Genomic DNA, 22,192 nt, shown 5'->3' with positions numbered 1-22,192 from the left:
AGGTCCTCCCAAGCACACAATTTTCGGAATTACAGAGACATCTATCAGAGCAATAGCAAACTGAAAACGGTAATATAAGGTGAACCATGAATGAAAAAATTTGAACCCTCAAAATATTATTTTTTTGTAAGTTGTTTCTATTTATTTTTCCAATTCTACATTTATACATGCACATTATGTACATAATGGTACACACCTTCTAGTCAGAAGTCCCGCGCAGTGCCGTCGTGGTCTAAGGCATCCTGCTTAGGACTCGCGTTACGGAATGCGCGCTGGTTCGATTCCTCGTGGTGGAAGGCATTTTCTCATGAAATTCCACCCAGTGTATGGAACCGGTGCCCACCCAGCATCGTGATGCACTTGGGGACCTACGATAGGTAGAGAAATCCGGTTGCGAATGCCAGCTATAACGGCTGGAAGGATCATCGTGCTATCCACACGATACCTCCATTCTGGTCGGATGATCGTAAACCTCTGCTTCGGCATGTGGACGTGAGGCCAGCAGCCAGCTGGTCGGTCTAGGCCCTCCACGGGCTGTAGCGCCATGGAATATTTTTATCATTATTATTATTATTATTATTATTATTATTATTATTATTATTATTATTATTATTATTATTATTCTAGTCAGAAGTAATATTTTTGACTTAATGTGTTTTGATTATAACCGAAGCGTACTTACAAATTTATATGAATATGATATATATGAGTTATAAGAAATGGAAATGAGACTATGTTACTCTATCACATGGAGACTGTATTAGAGCTGCACTTTGCCATTTGATTTATTCGTTCACATTATATCGAAGAACTGAATTACTGTGGTAAGATATAGACGACTTCCACACCTATGGAGTAACGGTCATCGCGTCTGGCCGAAAAACCAGGTGGCCCGGGTCCGAATCCCGGTCGGGGCCAGTTACCTGTTTGAGATTTTTTCCGGGGTTTTCCCTCAACCCAGTACGAGCAAATGCTGGGCAACTTTCGGTGCTGGACCTCGGACTCATTTCACCGGCATTATCACCTTCATTTCATTGAGACGCCAAATATCCTAGATGTTGATACAACGTCGTAAAATGACCCAATAAAATAAAAATTAATAATTATAGACGACTTTCTCTATATTTCAATTTTAAAATGTGGAAGTAAGCACATACCAATGCTATTAATTTTTATAACAGTGGGAATAACTTAAGATCATTTATATGGACTTAATGCATGATAACGAATTTTTTATACATTATATTATCAGGAAAAAAATGATTAATGTCATATGTCGTATGTTATGTTTATTATATTATAATAGACGTATTGACGAAACAGCAATGCCTCGTTCCTTTTTCGGGCGGGCTAACTACTCTGTGCCCTTGTTACAATTCACAACCGTGAGAGAGAGAGAGAGAGAGAGAGAGAGAGAGAGAGAGAGAGAGAGGCTTCACAACACACCTACTTATTTCATTAATTATTATAAAAGAAAACACCCCCTTCTGCTTGCGCCAAAAGCTCGTTAGACATTTCTATCTATATACGTAAAGGAACGAAAATCACTTGTGGGTCCCAAAGATTTAATAATCATAGGAATAGTGTAAACACAGGAATTAAAGAATAAAAATATATATCAAAATTGAAAAGATTATCTTGTTAGATAAAACGCCAATGTATATCGGGATTTAGTGTAAGAGGAACAGAGTAATTTCTTTTAAAATATATGTAATAGCCATATAGGACGATTGCTGCTATGTACCGTTGTGACAGCGAATCTAGAAAACGGAAGGAATACACAATCATTTAAGAGATATTTGGAGATTTTAATTGGTATGCTTGACCTAAACTTTTGTTCTACATGCCTAGAAATGGTATCGATTGCAAGGAACCTCGACTGAGAAAAGATGTATTTGAAGATAGTTCGTGAACTTTCGATTACAAAGTATGTAGAATGCAAGTTCGTGTCTCCCATCGGGAATACACGATAACTGAAAATGTATTTGTAGGCACTTGGAGCACTAGACCTAAAGGTGTGTTCTACAAGCCTAGAAATGTTATCGATTGCAATCCAAAGACGTTTTATACTAAGCAAACTATGTAGAATATAATGTTTGGTTCCATTAAGGAACTAAATTCTAATACCGCCTCTCTCATTGTATTATACCGTACTCCTAATTCCAGGAGAGAAAGTCTATAGGACCTCTCAAGTATACAATTTTCGGAATTATAGAGACATCTATCAGAGCAATAGCAAAATGAAAACGGTAATATAAGGTGAGCCATGAATGAAAAAAAATTAACCCTCAAAATATTACTTTTTTGTAAGTTGTTTCTATTTATTTTTCCAATTCTACGTTTAGACTTATACATTATGTACATAATAATACACAACTTCTAGTCAGAAGTAATATTTTTTAATTAATGTGCTTTGATTTTAAGCCGGAACATACTTACAAATCTATATAATTATAATAGGTAGAAAAGCGCAAAATATGTATGTTTTTGTGTGTTGGTTACTTGGATGCTCGTTAGTGATTCGATTCTTAAGCCTGGTTCATACCAAGGTCCCACACCAGTAGCTGCGCTGACCGTACTGGACAGGTCAAATAAGAACATTGCGCGACGCCATTACTGTGGCAGCTCAAGCTAGCAGGCTATTAATTTTCTAGCTACAAATATCACAAATATAAGTATCCGGACCATTAATAATATATAAAAATTTAATAAATTGTGAAATTATTGTTTATCATTATTATAATAAAGTAATATGTACGCAATATGATTTATAAAACCAATACAACTGGATTGAATTGCGTCAGTGAAGTTTCACACGAAGGCCTGCATGCTGCAGTTGAACCTACAATATGCTCTACAATTATTATAATTAATAATATTTTTGTCGAAACTAACAATCCTCTTGATATTCATATATCAAATACAATACAAGTGTTATTGTGACGAACAAAGTGACAATAAAAACGGACAGGAATGAAGAGTATGTAGACCTACTATTTACCCTGAAAAAAGTAAAAAGACTTTAATATGGTGAGTGTTACTAATCAATCCACTATATCATGCTCCAAAATGCATTAAATTGAAATCTCTATAATAATAATAATAATAATAATAATAATAATAATAATAATAATAATAATAATAATAATAATAATAATAATAATAGGTATAAATTATTATTATTATTATTATTATTATTATTATTATTATGGGATATTGTAGCATTCTCTATTAAATCAAGCATCAGATCTGAAAAATTTGCTGTTTACAATGTCATGCATGTTTTCGTTAATCAAATTGTTTTTCCTTCAGTTTTTTCAGTCAAACTTCTTAAGTTTGATATAACTGCATATCTGTCACATCCTCTTATTGAGGTTCTGGGTGATATGTACATCCATTATCAGGCACTACATCTTACCTGATATGTGTCAGAGGAAAAACAATTATTGCTTTTATACATCTGAAATCTGATCAGTGTAATATGTAGTTATTCGGCGATGTATGCAATGGAGGGGGAAAGGAACTGGCAACCCTACCCGATTATCTCCTGACCTAGTTGCCTCATAAGTGGTGCCTTCTTGGTATCACAAATGATGTTCAGACCTGTCTTCGGACAGTTGACTAAACAACAATGTGTCACATTTTCTTTTACAAGACAAGTTTTCTTTTTTCAAACTCCTAATCTGTTCATTCCTTTCCTGTAACTCACCTTCCATTAATGTCATTCCTGGGAATGAGCATATAATTGTGTTCGGCTCTAATAGCATCAGGGACGTGTGAACAATTCGCAATAAGTTACATTGTCTGGTTCTGAGACTCCAGTAGGCTAACGTACTTCTTTTCACAATCCTCATAAGGTGTTTTTCTACCTAAAATAATATTATAACACGAAAAAAAGAAATTCTACTAAATATACTTTTGAATGATGAAGTTCAAGCCAATGGAAATTAGATCTATGTGAATTTAACTTGTTTCAACAATGAACCTATTCGTATGAGATGTTCTAGAAAATTAAAGAGGAATGAAATTGCGTCATCTTCCATTTTTTTCATGTGATTTCCAGAAGAAATCTTCTGTGAAATGTCAGAATACAATTTGTGTTGTAATAAATTGTTCGAATAAAATTATGTCTTCTAATGGCAGATAGTCATCGCAACAGTAGTTCTGCTTTTCTTTTTAGGGGAAAAGTTAGAAATAAGACATATTTTATTATAATGCCTCTACCATATTTTAAAAATACCAGCAATATGTTTTCCGAAATAGTTTTAGTGTAAGTTTACAGAATAATTCAATCTACATGAAAGTGCTATTTATTTTCTGCATTAATTGAATGTTAAACTATTATATACATTTAAATATCAATATTTGCGCATTAAAAGTGATGCTATAGCCTTTCCTGAAGCGATTTGTGCAGTTACAAGCCTTACAAGAATGCATCATTATGATAGATTCATCAAATGCACACTGGATACATTCGCAGTCACTATGACAACCGACTGTTAAATGCCACACTTACCACAATGATGACGATGCGCGAAGGGTTTCAATTTTGTACAGCAGAGCAGTGCTCATTGTGCGTCTAGGTAAATAACTATAACGTCATTGGTTCAGACGGTGCTAGTTTCTGTGATGGATTCCAAGATGGCTGCGCTGATGGCTGCCCATAGACTTACTAAATAACCGCTAGACCGCTCACTGGCGTTAGTGTTATGCTCCCAAATTGAACAGCCGACGGGCGGCCATTTGTTTGGTTGAGCTGAATAAGTACAGGTTCGTTCGTGTGCTGTTTTTTAATTGCAGCAATGAACAAGGATGTAAAGATAAAGAAGGAAGGAATGTTACATTTCACTTATAGTTAATCTTTAATTTCTACTACGATTTTTGCCCCGAATTATGTTACAGAAGACAAACTATTATACTTATATGACTGTTTGTGCTTCAGGTTTCCTCTGAGTAGAGATTCCCTTAACCGAAAGTGGATAGGTGCAATCCGAAGAGAAAATTTCTACCCTACAATGACTCACTCAGTTTGTTCAACTCATTTCGAAGATAGTTGTTACCCTGAAACTACGTTATTACAATGTACATTGCTATTGTTCTTCATCCACTTCATATCCTTCACTTTCTTCAAACAGTTGATGTTTCAGTGCATACATGAATAATTATTAGCTGAATTTGAAGGTACAGAAACTGTATAAATTAGAAAACGTTAATTATTTAATTTGAGTGATTGAAAGTGACTTAGTTACGGATTAATGAAACAGTTTCTTATACAGCTGCCACTACTACCACCACCACTACCACTACTACTGCTGCTGCTGCTTCTTTTAATTTCATACAGCAGTTTAACCTACGGCAAAAAGTAAACATTAATTCTTGTATTAACCATGGTTATGAATATTCACATTCAGAGTTCCTACGAAAATGATGAAAGCCTGACAGCCTAATTGAATCCCGATAAAGCGAGTCGAGATTGATAAAAAAAATCCCGATTTGAGCGATAACAGCCTACAACGTTATTTAAACAAGTTAGTCTGCATTTTCTATTATCCCATATTTCTATTTATTCAAATTTAGCATTGTAAGCATAGAGGTAACCCGCGGAAATTTAGTAAGTCTGTGAGGTAACCCAGCTGATTGCCGTAAGGCAACTCTACTCGCAAGATAATAGTTCCGCTAGTTCTACTTCTTTGTTTGATTAATCCTTTTCGGTACTTATAGTTACTTTTAGTTACTGCTCTCGCAATTAATCACCATTGTATATTTTAGGTGCGTTGAGTGGCAAAAAAGATAGCGTTTTGATATGGTACTTTAAACTAATAACAGACACATACAATTCCTGCGTTGTATAGTTTAGTGAACTATGTTTAAACATGGATTCATCGTCAGATATGCTCTTGCAATACCGGTTCCGATAAAGAAAAGTTAATTTAGTAGCGAAAGGTTAAAACATACGCGTGGTTAATAAAAGAGAAAACGATTAGCCTGTAGTATTCACTCTATTGTGTCCTTCGTATTTTAGCGTTTCTCAAGGAGGCGAGTATTACATTATAAGCACGCGAACACTACTTTGCAGAAAACAACTATAAAGTGATGATCAGTCTAATGTCTTAAGTCAGCTTCTGATATCCCGATTTCTCTTGAAGAAAACGTAGCAACTCTGCTGATAGCAGAAACACGGTATTAAAGGTAAATCGCAAAGGAAGTTTTGTTCTTGTAAATAAAACCATTTAGCTTTCGGATACGCAATACAACGCGTATTCAAATAGCGGTTTCGAAATCCCGCGCGTTTTCTACCAACAAATGGCGGCTTTCAGCTGCTTCAATTTGGGAACATGTTTCTCACTTCTCCGCTACGGCGTGGTAGGGGCTCGTGGCTGCCCTGCGTGCTCACTTTTCACAGTTCAAATTAGAAAATCATCTGCTGTTTTATCCGTTGCCAACACTCATAGTCAAAAAGAAACTAAACCGTGAGTGGCAAACAACTAAAGTTCTACACTAACAGTAGTAAATGTCATAATAAAGTAATTAAGCCATAAGTGCAAAACAGCTGAAGTCCGATATTTAATTGCTGTTTCTTAGAAACTATATAATATAGAAAAAAACAGGTTTAGTTGGAAAACAACGAACATAGCGACATGGTTTCAGTGGTGATATTATATGATCATCTTTGGTTCGAGCCTGCAAACCATCACAAAAATAGCAAGGAACCTACCCTCGAAATCCAGCAAGCTTGCATTAAGCCTGGTTCAGACGGTGCCACTTTCTGTGGTGCATTCCAAGATGGCTGCGCAGATGGCTGCCCTGCGTGTTCGCTTGCTGTCTCCCGTGTTGCCTACGGTGATGGTAGTTGTTCACACAGGGCTGGCTCTTTTCACAGTTCAAATTGGAAAATCATCTGCTGTTTCATCTGTTGCCAACACTCATGGTCAAAAAGAAACTAAACCGTGAGTGGAAAACAACTAAAGTCCTACATTAACAGTAGTAAATGTCGCAATAAAGTAATTATGTCATAAGTGCAAAACAGCTAAATTCCGATATTTAATTGTTGTTTCTTAGAAACTAAAGAATATAGAAAAAAACAGGTTTAGTTGGAAAACAACGAACATGGCGACATGGTTTCAGTGGTAATATTATATGATCATCTTTGGATCCAGCCTGTAAACCATCACGAAAAATCAAGAGGAGTAGAATAGAAGAGAGGGGCTCAAGAGGCGGATTAAGTGTAATCTGTCAAGAAGCTTCTTTTTACCAGCAGTGGAGCGCCACATGCACAAAAATGGCGGTATTTTCAAACGACTTCCTGCACCGGAAATAGCGGGAATTTCAAAATACTTCTTTGCACATCCCCGTTACATTCATATTAACATGAATGTTTGAAATGTAACCATCCCTATTATAATTCCTTTTTTTTCTTTTTTTGTTTTAAGATCTTTAGCCAGAAACCTTTTTTTGTAAATTACAATACCATAAATGTTTTCAGAACGGGATATCTCATGAAGTAGAGTAGTAGAGGTAGGAAATGGACTGTGAAATTGGAAATGATTTAGACATGACCAAGCAAATCTGTTATGTTGGAATGTATCTGATTTATTTATTAACAATATTTCATTTTGTACATAAACACAAAGATCTTTATTGAAATTAACTGTTTGATGTTTTACTGTAATAGAGAAAAGATCGTGAGCTCACGATAGGTACTATTATATAATATTAACAACATAGTAGTAAATGTTACACAAAGAAAAAAATCATACCTAAACATTCTTAACACTCTACATATTTATTAATGAAGTAATCTCTGCTCTTTGAAGTCAGCTAACCGCTTAATTTTCTGATATTTTCAGATATACTACCATTAGTTATTGTGTTGTAAGGAAAATAATTTCAAATCACCCTTAGTAGAAATTGGAGTCTACAATGCTGTGTTCTTATTGTCTCCAAATAAGTAGCTATAATGTGTAAAGTCTTCTGGTTACATTGAAGGCAATCATGCACAAATATTTTTTTTAAGATTAACACTTAATGACATTATGTCAGTTTGTTCATGAACTTCTACATTACATTTTGGACTATATGTGGGGAATATTGGAATATATTGTATTCACTAGTGTAACTTTGTGTTCAAACATTACGAACATTAGTGTTGTAGTTAGTTAATTTAAGTTCCATTTCTCTGAGAAACACAAATATAACAAATTGAAGAAATAAAATCATACACAGTACGTGATAAACATAAAATTAAAACAATAAAAATTAATATTTAATGACATTATGCCAGTTTGTCTGTAAACTTCAACATGAAATTTTAAGCTGCCTGTGGGGAATATTAGAGAGTAGAGTAAGAGAGTTAATGGGATTATTGCCAAAAACTCAGCATTTGTTGATTTCAGTTAAGTTGTACAGGTTTAAGAAGTCCAACGTATATGTAGCACCTACTACTGTATTTATTTCCTCAATGGCATAATTTGTCATTTAATATGAAAATATTCTAAATGCTAGTGCAGAATACAATAACTTTATGTTCCAACATTGCGATTATGGTAAATAGAGTCTACAGTACATTTCACAGGCTTTGTTGAAATATGCCAACAACATCGGTCCTGTGTTTGATATTATGATGTTATTTCAAGAAAAAAAAATTATTATTGCCTTGAGTTACTTCGTATTGTAGTTAATTTAGGTTCCTTTTGTTTGAGAAAAATACCAAATCATAACAAGAAACATAATGTAACAAAAATACAAGAACAATACAAAATAGCAATAAATAGCAACTAAAATTAAACATGCAAAATCTTAAATCAAAAATACACAAAGAAAACATACTCATTTGGCCACAATACCACAGTATCAGTAAATGTGCACATCACTTTTCTGCATCCAGTTTCACAAACACATTAGGTGCAAAACTTCTCACATCTGCAGTTCTCGTTGACATGAAGAAGAGGAGTGTCAGCGAAGATAAAGTTGTATATGAAAAGTAATGTTAATATTATTTTACATATATAATCCTGCAGACAATCCTCTGGTTCATGATTTGTACAGGAATGTCCCTGGTTAACAGAATTCAAATGTAAAGCCCTTAATATCTACTTACACAGTACAAGTGAAACAGAATTGTTAGAAAATTATTGAGTATTCCTTGTAAAGCCACTCTTCTACGAAAGTTTGCCTTATATACAAATGATGTTGGGTTTTGTGAGAAAATACTGGATAAGCTAAAATATGCTTGTGACAAAATGAGTGACATAGATGAGCTGTGCTGTCTCATATGCGATGAAATACCACTAAAATCAGCTTGGCTTGTAACAATAATGATGATTTTGTTGATGGGTTTCAAAGATTTGAAAAACACTTGTCAGGTAATCCTGCAAATCAGATGCTTGTGTCTATGGTGAGTGGTCTATGTCTTTATTACAAGCAGGTAATGAATTACTTCTTAGCAAATTCTGCTACTCCTGGTATATGTTCAATAGTGCAACACGGACATTAAGCCATTTAGTTGCTGCAGACATTTATTGCTTGTCAACACTGCTTTTAAAGATATTTCATCCCACATAAGGCAACCTACTTTGTCAGTGTGAGTCATCTTACTACAGGCATTCCTTAGTATGTCGAATAATTTGTCACTAAAACCAACGTCAGTGATATACTTTCGCAAAACTTCTCAATGTAGCCTTAGAAGGGAAATTTAATAACTTCCTAATCATTCTATAGGCACTTGGGCTCTGTAAATAAATATTAAGAGCCTTTGCTTTCAATTCCGGTGACCACCGAACTCTCTGTACATACCTTGCATTTGAGGAGAGACAATTTTTTACCAATTCATATAATGGCCCGGGAACCTTCTTCCTTAAAGTTGCAAGGGCAATGTCAATCTTCAGATCTCTCTGTGTGGTCTTGAGGACTCTTCCTCTCAGATGATGCAGTTGTACTCGAAGACTGAAAATTTTCCTCCTCTTCAGTGTTACTATCGGTGTGGCCGTGGTTTGCATTCTTGGGGGCTCCCCCGCCTCTTCTCACTGCCTCTCCTCTCTTGGGGGGTCACCAGCCTCTCTGGCGGGGGTCCTCTGTTTCTTCCCGTACAAAATAAAACAACCAAAAGGTTACAATTATGAACTGACAGCAAGAGTAAGTAGTCCTGTACCACCAAGGATAGAGGTTACAATTGAAGCGTTGGGCCGAATAATGGTTTATGTTACAATTTTTGCCATTATACTTTATCTTAGAATGTTATCAAGTTATTTCGTTTCAGGAACAGATTTTCCGAAATTCTTTCAAGATGTGCTCACAGCTTGCTTCTGATGTCAGAAAGGAACTGTTTAAAATGTGTTACTCTCTTATAGTCAACATTTAAAAACTGTGTTTGTCATTGTGTTCATTATTATTCTGTTCATAATATTACAAACTTCTCCGATGTGTAATATGACTTTCAGTAACATACAATCTATACTTTGCTTAGTGTACAAAACATATTGATGGAATAACGGTATATGTTGCCCGTCCAATAGTAAATTATTTATGAGTGGAATGACGATGTAACATTTTCGTTCCTCCTGCCCAGTTAGCAGATTGCAATACAGACCATTATTCGCCCCAAAGCTTTAATTAAGGGATCTACTTAGCCTGATACTTTACTATTTGTGTGAATGGCTTTTCTTTATGTATTCATTCACAATTTGCGATTACGACAGAATTTATAGGTATAGATATGAAGCACTGAAATTGCATAATATAAAAGGCTTGCAGTTACTTAAGTAAGTTACCTTGACCATTGGAGATAGCTTCAACTTTGCAAGGTATGGCTCCCGAAAGCTGTTGTGCAGTTTGTTGGGCTCTTTAACCATCAGATCTTATATGCCCAATGCTTCTAGGCATGCCTTGCATCTGAAAAAAATTGAAATAAAATGTAAAATAAATATAAATTATGAGCACAGGAAAACCATTTCATGGCACTTAATAAAATCACTTTGAGAACCAAGAAAAATTAAAATAAACTCCTCCAGTCAGCTTCACGTTAAAATACTAATTATCTCATCATTTCTATTGTAGGCCTAATTTTGGTCCAGGAAAAAATTCGTATTTAAAGACAACATTTGTAAAAATACAATGTAGGCGAAACAAAAAATAAAATAAAATATAGGTGTATAAAATATGTCATAAAATGGTTAACGTATAAGCTACATCATCATAGCTCACTGCAGCTGTTCCCTTTCAATTTATAGGCTATTAGAGTGATTTTATAAAGTGCCACGAAGTCACGTTCCTGTGCTTACGGTAATTTCATACACATATACAGTATAGCCTATATAACATTTAATTATATCATAAATAGACTTTTATTATTATTATTATTATTATTATTATTATTATTGCAATTTATTATTATACATATTACTATTATTTTTATAATAAATGTTATAAATATGTAAAGGTCTCAAGTAATAATACCACGCGGGGAATATTCAAGGAAAGGGTCTATTACTCTATTTTTTTCTATTGGAATATTGAAACTCCGGTACCAAGCTGCACACGACACGACGTGGTTTGCTGCAATTTTATTGGTTATATTCAGTGTTTGAAATAACTTTTTTTCTCCCGTGTGTGGTGCGCAAAACAGCAAAGTTTCTCCTGCACTGTATAAAAAGCTTCGAAAATAAAAACAAAAAATGCATCTTCTATATATATATATATATATATATATATATATATATATATATATATATTCTATCAATAGAAATAATAATAAAAGTCTGTTAATATGTAACTAGATGTTACAAATTCTGTATATGTGTGTATGAATTAATATATGCTAACCTAACCTATATAATTTAAAATTATGCACGTGGCTAGCAAAATTTACAAGTATATCAAATTAGTTATAAGTGATAACATTGCTATATATTGTAAATGAAAACTCACCTCTCACTATCCCAGGTATTTTGAAGAAACATTTCGAGTGGTGACTACTCTTCTTACTTCCGCAGTACGGATATTCGCATTTAATTCGTCCGGCCATCCTTCCCTCGCCTAGGCAAGAAAATTCAATATGTCTTCTTCTTCAGTTCTTGAAATACGGCAAGAAATTGTTCCAGGACTAACAACTTAAACCAAGAGCACGCAAGTTCATTCTCCATTTCCAGGAGTCTAAAATCAGTGACGGAATGTTGGTAAGAGGCGATGTTAGCGCTCATCGTGGCAGTGTCATAGAATTAACAGCGATTAACAGGGAATAGATACGATTGACCCCCTCTCTTCTATTTCTACTCCTCTTGCGAAAAATAGCAAGGAACCTACCCTCGAAATCCAGCTAGCTAGCCATCCAAGGACCCACCAGAGCGCATTACTTCCGGCAAGTGAGCACGCAGGCTACCCATCCGCTCAGCCACCTTGGAATTCATCACAGGAACACGCACCGTCTCAACCGGGCTTTACTTCCGGCAAGTGAGCACGCAGGCTACACATCAGCGCAGCCACCTTGGAATCCATCACGGAAACAAGCACCGCCTGAACCGGGCTTTAGTCTGCATGAGAGGGCATGGTATTTTTCACAGGCACCTTCGCACAATTTACGCACACACTCTACACTGGGCTCATGGTAGCCTGTCGTTTACCATCTTTCTGTTTATGGTGTCAAATGCTTTGCTGCAATCCACGAAAACTATATACAGCTTTCCTTTCGGGTGTCGCAGTGCATCTTGAATATCTTCCTGGAGGAATCGGACAGCTTGAATGGTCGATCTTCCTTCCCTGATCCAAAATGTTCCTCTGGGATACTTGGGTCTATCATTTCTACAAATCTACGTGAATGTATGAGTTATTAGAAATGGAAATGAGACTGTTACTCTATCACATGCAGACTCTATTAAAGCTGCAGTTTGCCATTTGATTTAGTCGTTAATATTATATCTAAGAACTGATCTACTGTGGTAAGGTATAGACGACTTTCTCTATATTTCAATGTTAAAATGAGGATGTGAACACATGCCGATGCTATTAATTTTTAAAATAGTGGGAATAACTGAAGATCATTTACCTGGACTTAATGCATGATAACGCAATACTTTATACATAATAATTATTATCAGGAAAAGAATCATTAATGTCATACAGCGAATCGTATGTCATGTTTATGATATTATAATAGACGTATTGAAGATACAGTAATGCTTCATTCCCTTTTCTGGCGGGCTAAACTACACTGCCTACTTGTTACTATTCACGACCGTGAGAGAGGTAGCCTTCACAATACACCTACTCATTTCACTAATTGTAGTAGAGTATATAGAGGGCAGCATCAGTGTAAAGAAAGGGAGCGCGTAGTTCGTCAGATGAATACAGTGGAAAAAACGTGAAACGGAAATAAAAAGTGTAGCAGCAGCATAGCGCGAACCACCGGGAAGCACGTGAGTGTTCGTGACGAGAGGTAAACATCACCTATAAAGTTTGAAGCCAAAACAGGTTGGCACGTGAAAATCCACGCAGGTAGCCATATTGTATACAAACCGGAAGTGATATAAAAGAGGAAGACCAGAGAAGATAAACAAAATAAAAGCCGGAAGCCGCCATATTGAAAGCACAGAAGAAAATAAAGACCACACCAGAGAACCCCAAGCGAGGACATAGTACCAACTATACAGATCACAATCCACGACAGGATGACAGACAAGTGTGCCAAATGCGACGTAGCCTTCACCAAAGATGACAACAAAGTGCGATGCGTTGGATGCCCACTGTGGTTTCACAGCACCTGCACTCCACTAGGAATAATAGAGGCAAAGGCGTTAAATTCAAAGAAAGGAAACTTACTTTGGATGTGCGCAGTGTGCAGATACAGGCTACAAACCTACGGTCTAAGCAAGACCTCAGCAGAAGACACACAAGTTATATCCGAGAACAAGGAAAACTGTGAGGATCTGAAAAACAAAATGGACCAAGTCTCCGAAACTCTGATATAGAAAATGTCACTACTGCTAGAAACACAATTGCAGCAAACCGAAATCCTGACAACGATCACCAAGAGACCTTCAGTAATAAGAGGAAAAGCTCCAAACCCACCAACCACACAGCACAGCAACCCGGAGCACAACAACTATGGAAATAAACCACAGGATCAAATGCCAGAGAAGCAGGTTGAACACCACACCACGCAAAGTAATGGCAATGAAGAGCATACCTGGGTAGAAGTGGCAAGAAGGCCTCCACCAAGAAACACAGGCATCCAGGGAACAACACGTTTCGACGCAGCTTGCAACCTAAGAGCAGCGGACCGCAAAGCGTGGCATTTCATTGGCAGACTACAACCAACAACAGATGCTGAAACACTTACTTTCCACCTCAAGGATGCGGGTATACAGGGAGAAATAGATTGCGAGCAGATAGTGACGAGGGGAAGAACAAAGCCTTCAAAATAGGCATCCCTTTCCAGGTCAGAGAAAGGGCAACGGCCCCAGAAATCTGGCCAGAAGGCATACTAGTTAGACAGTTTTCCTTTCGCCGTCCCACCTTCGAGGGAGTGCGCATTGCTTAGGAAAACACAAAGAAGCGAGAGCCCCTTGCGGACTCTACTGTGGAACTCAGAGGGGTTGAAAAACGCAACATCACTACTACCACAAAATATATTCCATATATACAATCTAGTGCTCCTAACTGAAACCTTCCTCTTAGACGAATGGCATCTACAAGGTTTCTACTGTATAAACAACATGGCAAAGCAAGGCGATCGAGGCAGACCGAAAGGGGAACATCAATACTAATGAAACCAAAAGTATCACCTTTTAAAATTACTCATAAGTCCGATTTTGTCCTTATGGTAAAAGCCAAACTCTGCACAGCAATATGTGTATATTTCCCTCCGGATATGAAACAAGAAGACATCATAGCTGAAATAGGGGCAGCACTAACAAAAGTACCAAACTCAGAACCGCTCATGCTGGCAGGAGACCTAAACACACGCATTGATTCTCAATCAAACAAAACATCAGCGGTACTAGACTACCTACAAGAAGAAGGACTATCCGTAGTAAACAAAACATACTACTGCTACAATGGTAGTAGCACTATTGATCTACTCTTTGTGAACGACAGATTAAGTGCAATCTCCCAAAATATTTTGTACAATATCGTCATAAGGAAACATCTCCCAGTAGAGAAAACTATACTTCTGAAGAAGAACGGAAACACAAAACAAACCCATGAAACAAAGCTCACCAGGAAGCTGGACACAGCGAAGTTAGGAAGAGCACAACTGTCAAAACACCCTACAGAGCATCCAGACAGGAAGCATAGATTCAACACAGGAGGGCCTAGAAAGAATCATCATAGAGGCCATCCCCACTTTGGAAACAAACAAAAGAATCGCCAAACCATGGTCCAACACGCTATGCTACGCCAAAAGGAGGTTGGCCCTAAAAGCACTCCATATGACCAAAGAATTCCCAACAGATTCAAATCTACGCAATTACAGTGAGCTGAGGAAACAGTACAAGAAAACACTGAAGGCAGCCAAAGAAGCCTACGAAATTAAACACGAAATGGCCACGATAGAAGAGGCAGAAAGAGACCCTTTAAAAACACTGAAACCAAGAAACCCAAAGTTCCCCAAGAACATCCCAATGGAAGTATGGATAGATCACCTCAGTACCACAATATGTGGAAAAAGAAACAAGGCCGCCTGCTTGCCTACTCAACATCAGAAAACTTCCAACCAATCACGAAGCAAGAGATTATGGAGGTAATAAAGACATCGAAAGACCAAAAAGCACCAGGCCCAGATCAAATCTGTAATGAACATCTTAACCTCCTGAGTCCTGATGTAATTCTACACTTCAAACAAGTCACTGAAATGAGGAAAAGTGCTTAAAAATTTCTGGAAATTCCGAGAGGTATTAGGAGGTTGGCAAGTACAGAAAAGAAGTGATCGATAACGATTCCATCTAGTGGCATATTTCAAGCTATATGCATGTATGAAGTATAGTATACTATACTTCAGGACCCAGGAGGTTAAAGCAGCAACCCTAACAATGATCGAAGCTTGGACCGTCCTACTGAACGAATGTCTAAGACAAGGCCGTATCCCTACCAAATGGAGAAAAACAAAAATCAAGATGTATAAAGGAAAGAGAGACGCAGGCAACCCCAACTCGTACAGAGGCATTTCTTTAGAAAACACCCTACTTAAGGTACTCACCAAAATACTAACACAGAGACTAACGCAACTGGTAGACGCAATGATGCCCGAGTTCCAATTTGGATTCAGAACTGGAAGATCCACAATACAGGCGGTACAATGTCTAAAACAGGACATAACAGAAGCTCCAAGTCGCAAGAAGTTGTTTTCATAAGAATATTTCCGCGGAAATTTCAGCCCTTCACCATCCAAAATGAAAATATACCTTTCACAACTACCGTCAAGTATCTGGGAGTTCTTCTTGATAAGAGACTTACTTTTAAACATCACGTCACACATATTCGTGAGAAGGCCTTCCAACGATATATGCTTCTTTACTCATTTTTCAAGAATTATACATCTTTAAATTTCAAATCAATGCTGTACAAAGGTTTAATTCGATCTTACATGACATTCTGTTGTGAAATATGGGCTCAAGCAAATACACGACACCTTCAACGACTAGACGGACTTCAACGGGCCATCTGTAGAACCATCACTGGAGCGGACTATTTCATCCGATCTTGTATGACGATCTTGGCATACTCTACTTCTCAGCTTATATCAAAACTCTGCGTACAAAATTTCTGGCATCCCTCCACAACCATCCAAATCCACTAATAAGTAAAATATACCTGTTTCTCTTACATGACTTTATCAATTTCCTCACTCTACTATTGGTCGAGTTACGTTGCCATGAAATATTTTAAGTTCTAACTTGTCATATGATCTCCTACAATTCTTTCAAACAGTGGCGTATACTGGTTAAAGGGTTTGGGCTACCGCTGACCCTATTATTACACAAAATATATCTAACAATTACTTTAATTTTAATTACTATGGTAAAACTAATAATACAAAATTATTACATTATGTTATATTATAAACTTTTTCTTTTGTAATTTCCTTGGGCTACCGCCGGTAGCCCCGGTAGCCCGCAAAATACGCCCCTGCTTTCAAAAGGGTCAAATTCGACCTGGTACTTATGAAGAAACAATCGTGGAAATAAAAAAAAATAGCGATGAATTATCTGTTACATATATGATCTAGGATTATACTATACCCTACTCCTAATAACAGGAGATAAATTCTATACGAACTTCCAAGCACACAGTTTTCGGAATTACAGAGACGTCTGTCAAAGCAATAGCAAAATGAAAACGGTAATATAAGGTGAACCATTAATGAAAAACTTGAACCCTCAAAATATTACTTTTTTATGCTGTTTCCATTTATTTTTCCAATTCTACGTTTATACATATACATTATGTACATAATAATACACACCTTCTTGTCAGAAGTAATATTTTTGACTTAATGTGCTTTGATTGTAAGCTGAAGCGTACTTGCGAATCTATATGAATATATAATATATGAGTTATTAGAAATTGAAATGAGACTATGTTACCATAGTCTAGTATATACAATCACGATGCTTGAGTTGTGAGGATGCTAGGAACAATAGACTGTGCCGGTACTGTTTCGCATTGTTTGTAATGAGGCGATATTAGCGATCCTAGTGGTTAGCAACTATCTATGGATGCATATTTACTACGTATTGAGCTTCGTGACTGTATATACTACATTGTGATGCTACTCTATCACATGCAGACTCTATTAAAGCTGCAGTTTGCCATTATATTTGAAATTAACATTATATCTAAGAACTGATTTACTGTGGTAATATATAGGCGACTTTCCCTATATCTCAATTTTAACATGTGGATGTGAACACGTGCCAATGCTATTAATTTCTAAAATAGTGGGAATAACTGGATGAGATCATTTATATGAATTTAATATATGTATAAAGTATTGCGTTATTATGCATTATTAGGAAAGGAATCATTAATGTCATATGGCGAATCGTATGTCGTATATTTTATGATATTATAATAGACGTAGGCCTGTTGAAGAAAGAGCAATGCTTCGTTCTCTTTTCGGGCGGACTAAGTTCTACAGATGGTTAAAAAAAGCTGGAACAGTTTATTTGAAACTGTTTCACAATTGAAACAGTTTCGTGATATAACCTGTTCCAACTGTTCCAGAGTGTTACACTAGTCCAGTGATCACTTCAGCGTTCCACATGGTTCCAAGAGATAAACAGTTTAATTTCTAAACAGTTTTCGTCTTCTTTGTTGTTTGCAAAGGCCACGTGTAGCGCTATCATTAACCTCCAATCGCAAGTAGATATAATATTATCAATGTTCCACATGGCCTTCGTGCAACAGTAGCCTATGTAGGATCGCGCAATTTAATTGTACGAATCAAATTCCCTTGGGCCTAATAAATCTGATATTAATTATTAACTGTCCATTGATGGAGAATATGTTCATGGTGCTCTAATAAAGTGTTAATTATTAATATACGGCGAAAAATATCATCCGCTAATGTCATCGTTATTAAACTCTCCTAGGGCTATATGCGTTATTTTTACTAAAATCGATTTATTTTGAATTGTAGTTATTTACTGTACCCTTAACAGTAACCTACGAAAACTGACTTTCGTTGTCATAATACACTGAACAGCTGGTTTAATGACGATTCAAGGCCTTTGAAACATGTTCCCGAAACAGATGAGAGGTGAAACCAACGAGCTAGAAGTAGAATACTTCTTCTAGCTCGTAGGGTGAAACGTTTGGAACACTTGGAACAGTTGGCACTCATGTTGTAAACAAATGAAACTGTTATTTTGGAACAGCTTCGTTCATAAAACAGTTACAGTCGAAACTGTTTCTTAAAAAGAACAGTTTATCCCATCTCTAGTGCAGAGGTTATATATGTCTACAAGTTGAACCGTAATAATTTTAAGGGTTTTTTAGATACTTCAAACAAAAAAGTTGAATACAATTTTGTTCGTTTTTGCTTTCTTTTCGAGACATAAATTGTTTTATATGAAACATTTTATAGCATAGTTTGGGAAAGCCATTTAATTAATTCCCAATATGCGCAGCCAATTTAAGAGAATAGTGTATTATGATAATAAATGATTGAAATAATTTTAGTTTTGACCTTTAAATATGCAGAAATTTGATCCCAAAAATGTAACTTTACGTTCTGCAAAGGAATTTTAAAATGTTACAATTGTTACACCGTATAACTATTGCTTCATGCTTCTTTTAATTCCGTACAATAAAGAAGCAAATCAAATTCATTACTTAGTACAGACCAAGGATCACTAGAATATTTCACCTTCTTAACACTTATCCTCTTAAATAGTGTAATTCCGGTATTTCGGACAAGTCTTTTTTTTTCTAAACAATACACATTGATAGGCCTATTAATATTTCGAAGATGGAATTAACTGCAGAGTGAAAAATGTGATATATTCATTATAAGAATAATTTAGTTACCGACCCATTAATTGAATTTGCAGACTATAATCCGAAATGTCACAAATTTTATCTTGCCTTAAAAGAAATTCGCCATGATGTACATAAAGAACAGCAGTGCAAACACACACAGGCAATACTTAGGCCCACCTCTTTTTTTAAATCGTAGTCTGAAAATTCAATTACTGTGCAGTAATTCACTTCGACTAAACACCTTCAAACTCAGTATCTCCTTAATACTTTGTGCTCGATATGTTTCTGAAACAGAATGACTAAACACTAAGGGCCGTATTCATAGACATTTTTAGCGCGGGCTTCCGGTGGATGATCAGCGTTTTTCGTATTCATAAACCAGTGTTCGCGATAGGATATGATTTTAATTCTGTACTAGTAACCAGTGGATAGCCGGGGCTAGCTTAGTACGCTCGTAGCGCGTGCTGCGAAATGTCTATGAATAGCACCCTAAGTTAGTAATTTACAGCTATACAATATAATTATTTTTTCAATTGTTGAAATGATCCTATTCCAGTAAATTATCTATAATTCGCACTTTCAATAATTCAGACTGGATCCGAATTACTGAGGTTGTAGTATTTGTAGCGTTCACTTTTGGCGTTTGAGATATGTTTACCAAATGATTCACATTGTGTTGCCCGGTCGAAATCTTTTAGAGATACACCTTATTAACGACCTTACGGAAAGTTTTACAATGATAACGTTAACATTTCAAACCGACTTCAAAGCCACAAAAGTGTGTTCCTATCAGTTACTATTTGCATAAAAATTAATGCCCTCCCAATGTTGTAAGCTCCGTGCTCTGTGTTCCAAATTTACGTCGTATGTTCTGTGTCTTCGAAATAAAGTTATAGGCCACTAATTAATTACCTAAATCTCGTAACTTATGAGCATCTAAATGTTTTACAGTAGGCTTAGTTGGGTTGTAAATTCAACGCAACAACCCCCAACCTGGGGGACCAGAACATTTCATTTTCGGATTACTGTCCCCTAGAGTGGTTTTCTTCACCATGAATATCGAGTCCCCTCTGTCCAGGTAATGCCTAATGTAGAAGTCTCTGCCGGCTCCTCAGTCATTGGGAATTCAGTTCCTCTTCCGTCTTCAAAGTCGGACAACTTTACAGTAGACGGCCGCCCAGTCTGGAAACAGATGCCTTTTTTCGTGTTGCATATTAATGGGGAAATACAAGAAAGACACAATTTTGATGTTCTGTAAAGCGGAGGTCGTGTCGATTCTAGTAAATTTGAATCGGGAATAGCAGAAACTCCACATATCCCTTTGAGTAAATTTTTGGTATTCTCAAGTGACTGTAGCCACTGGCGTGGCTCAGTCGGTTAAGGCGCTTGCCTGCCGGTCTAAAGTGCGCTCGGCCGTGGGTTCGATTCCCGCTTGGGCAGATTACCTACTTGGGTTTTTTCCGAGATTTTTCCCAACCGTAAGATGAATGCCAGGTAATCTATGGCGAATCCTTGGCCTCATCTCTTCAAATGCCATTTCTCTATCATCAGTCTCATCGACGCTAAATAACCTAGTAATTGATATAGCGTTATTAAATAACCAACTAAAAAAATCAAGTGACTTTCTTTTATTAAAGCGTAGTAATAAGTTCTACTCTTTGACATAAATGAACTTTATCTTCAATATTTTGTGGAAAAACATCTGAATTGTGTGGACATGTGATGTTTCTGCAATTCACGACTAGCAACAATCATTTTATTTCTTTAAAGTAATTCTTAGGTGAAAAAGACGCAGAAGGAAAATTTTCTATCTTATAAAGAACTTTAAATATATATTAAATCCAAGAAACTGAAAAGAGCACACAAACATACAAAATGTAAAACTACGTAAATATTATATTTAATTCTTCAAATTGCTTTAATCCTGTAAAAAACGAAGAAAAGCAAACTGAAAACTATTTTAGTTTCTAAAAATATTAAATCCTGATCCATAAAACAGATAAAGGTGATGATGAATTATTTCCTTATTTTCAATACTTTCAGTATCTTCACCGGGCAGACAACTTGTCTGTTCTGTCTACAGTAGTTTCATTAGTTGGTTATTTAACGACTCTGTATCAAGAACTCGGTTACTTAGCGTCGATGAGATAGATGATAGCGAGATAGTATTTGGTGAGATGAGGCCGAGGATTCGCCATACATTACCTGACATTCGCTTTACAGTTGGAGAAAACGTCGGAAAATGCTCCACCAGTTAATCAGCCCAAGTGGAAATCGAATCCACGCCCGAGCACAACTTCGGATCGGCAGGCAAGCGCCTCAGCCGACTGAGCTACGCCGGTGGCTCTACAGCAGTTGGTACGGTGCAAACAATAAGACCGATTTTTCCAATGGTTCCTTGGGAGTATAATATCTATTTTTCGGTAATTTTACATGTCAGATATTTATATCTTCAGAAAAATCATAATTTGTTTATTCGTGTAACAGGGAGTAAGACAAGTTCACAAGTTTCATTCCTGTAACGAATTGGTGATTTAATGTGATAATTATACAAATTTATGTCATTCTCGGAGGTTCAGTGGTTCAAATTCGGTCGAGGAAGTTGGGTTTTGAAGGTCTTTAAAATCTTAGCATGACTCTCCAAGAGGAAAGTAAACCTCGTATCGCAGATTTTCGGCACCTCTCACTGATAGAGGCTTGCAGGAAAAATTTGTTGGCA

General features: G+C 36.4%; 1 long non-coding RNA gene across 1 annotated transcript; it reads right to left on the bottom strand.

The window, feature by feature from the left end:
• Positions 1 to 7,476: 7,476 nt before the first annotated feature.
• LOC138707798 (uncharacterized) lies at positions 7,477 to 12,270 on the bottom strand. The gene is made up of 3 exons (XR_011334364.1): positions 11,923 to 12,270; positions 10,767 to 10,887; positions 7,477 to 10,076 (listed from the first exon to the last, which is right to left on the bottom strand). It is a non-coding gene; the product is annotated as an uncharacterized lncRNA (long non-coding RNA).
• Between the last annotated feature and the right edge of the window lie 9,922 nt (positions 12,271 to 22,192).

Source organism: Periplaneta americana, chromosome 10, assembly GCF_040183065.1.
Source record: "Periplaneta americana isolate PAMFEO1 chromosome 10, P.americana_PAMFEO1_priV1, whole genome shotgun sequence".
NCBI lineage: Eukaryota > Metazoa > Arthropoda > Insecta > Blattodea > Blattidae > Periplaneta > Periplaneta americana.
This window is presented reverse-complemented; position numbering and strand designations above follow the sequence as displayed.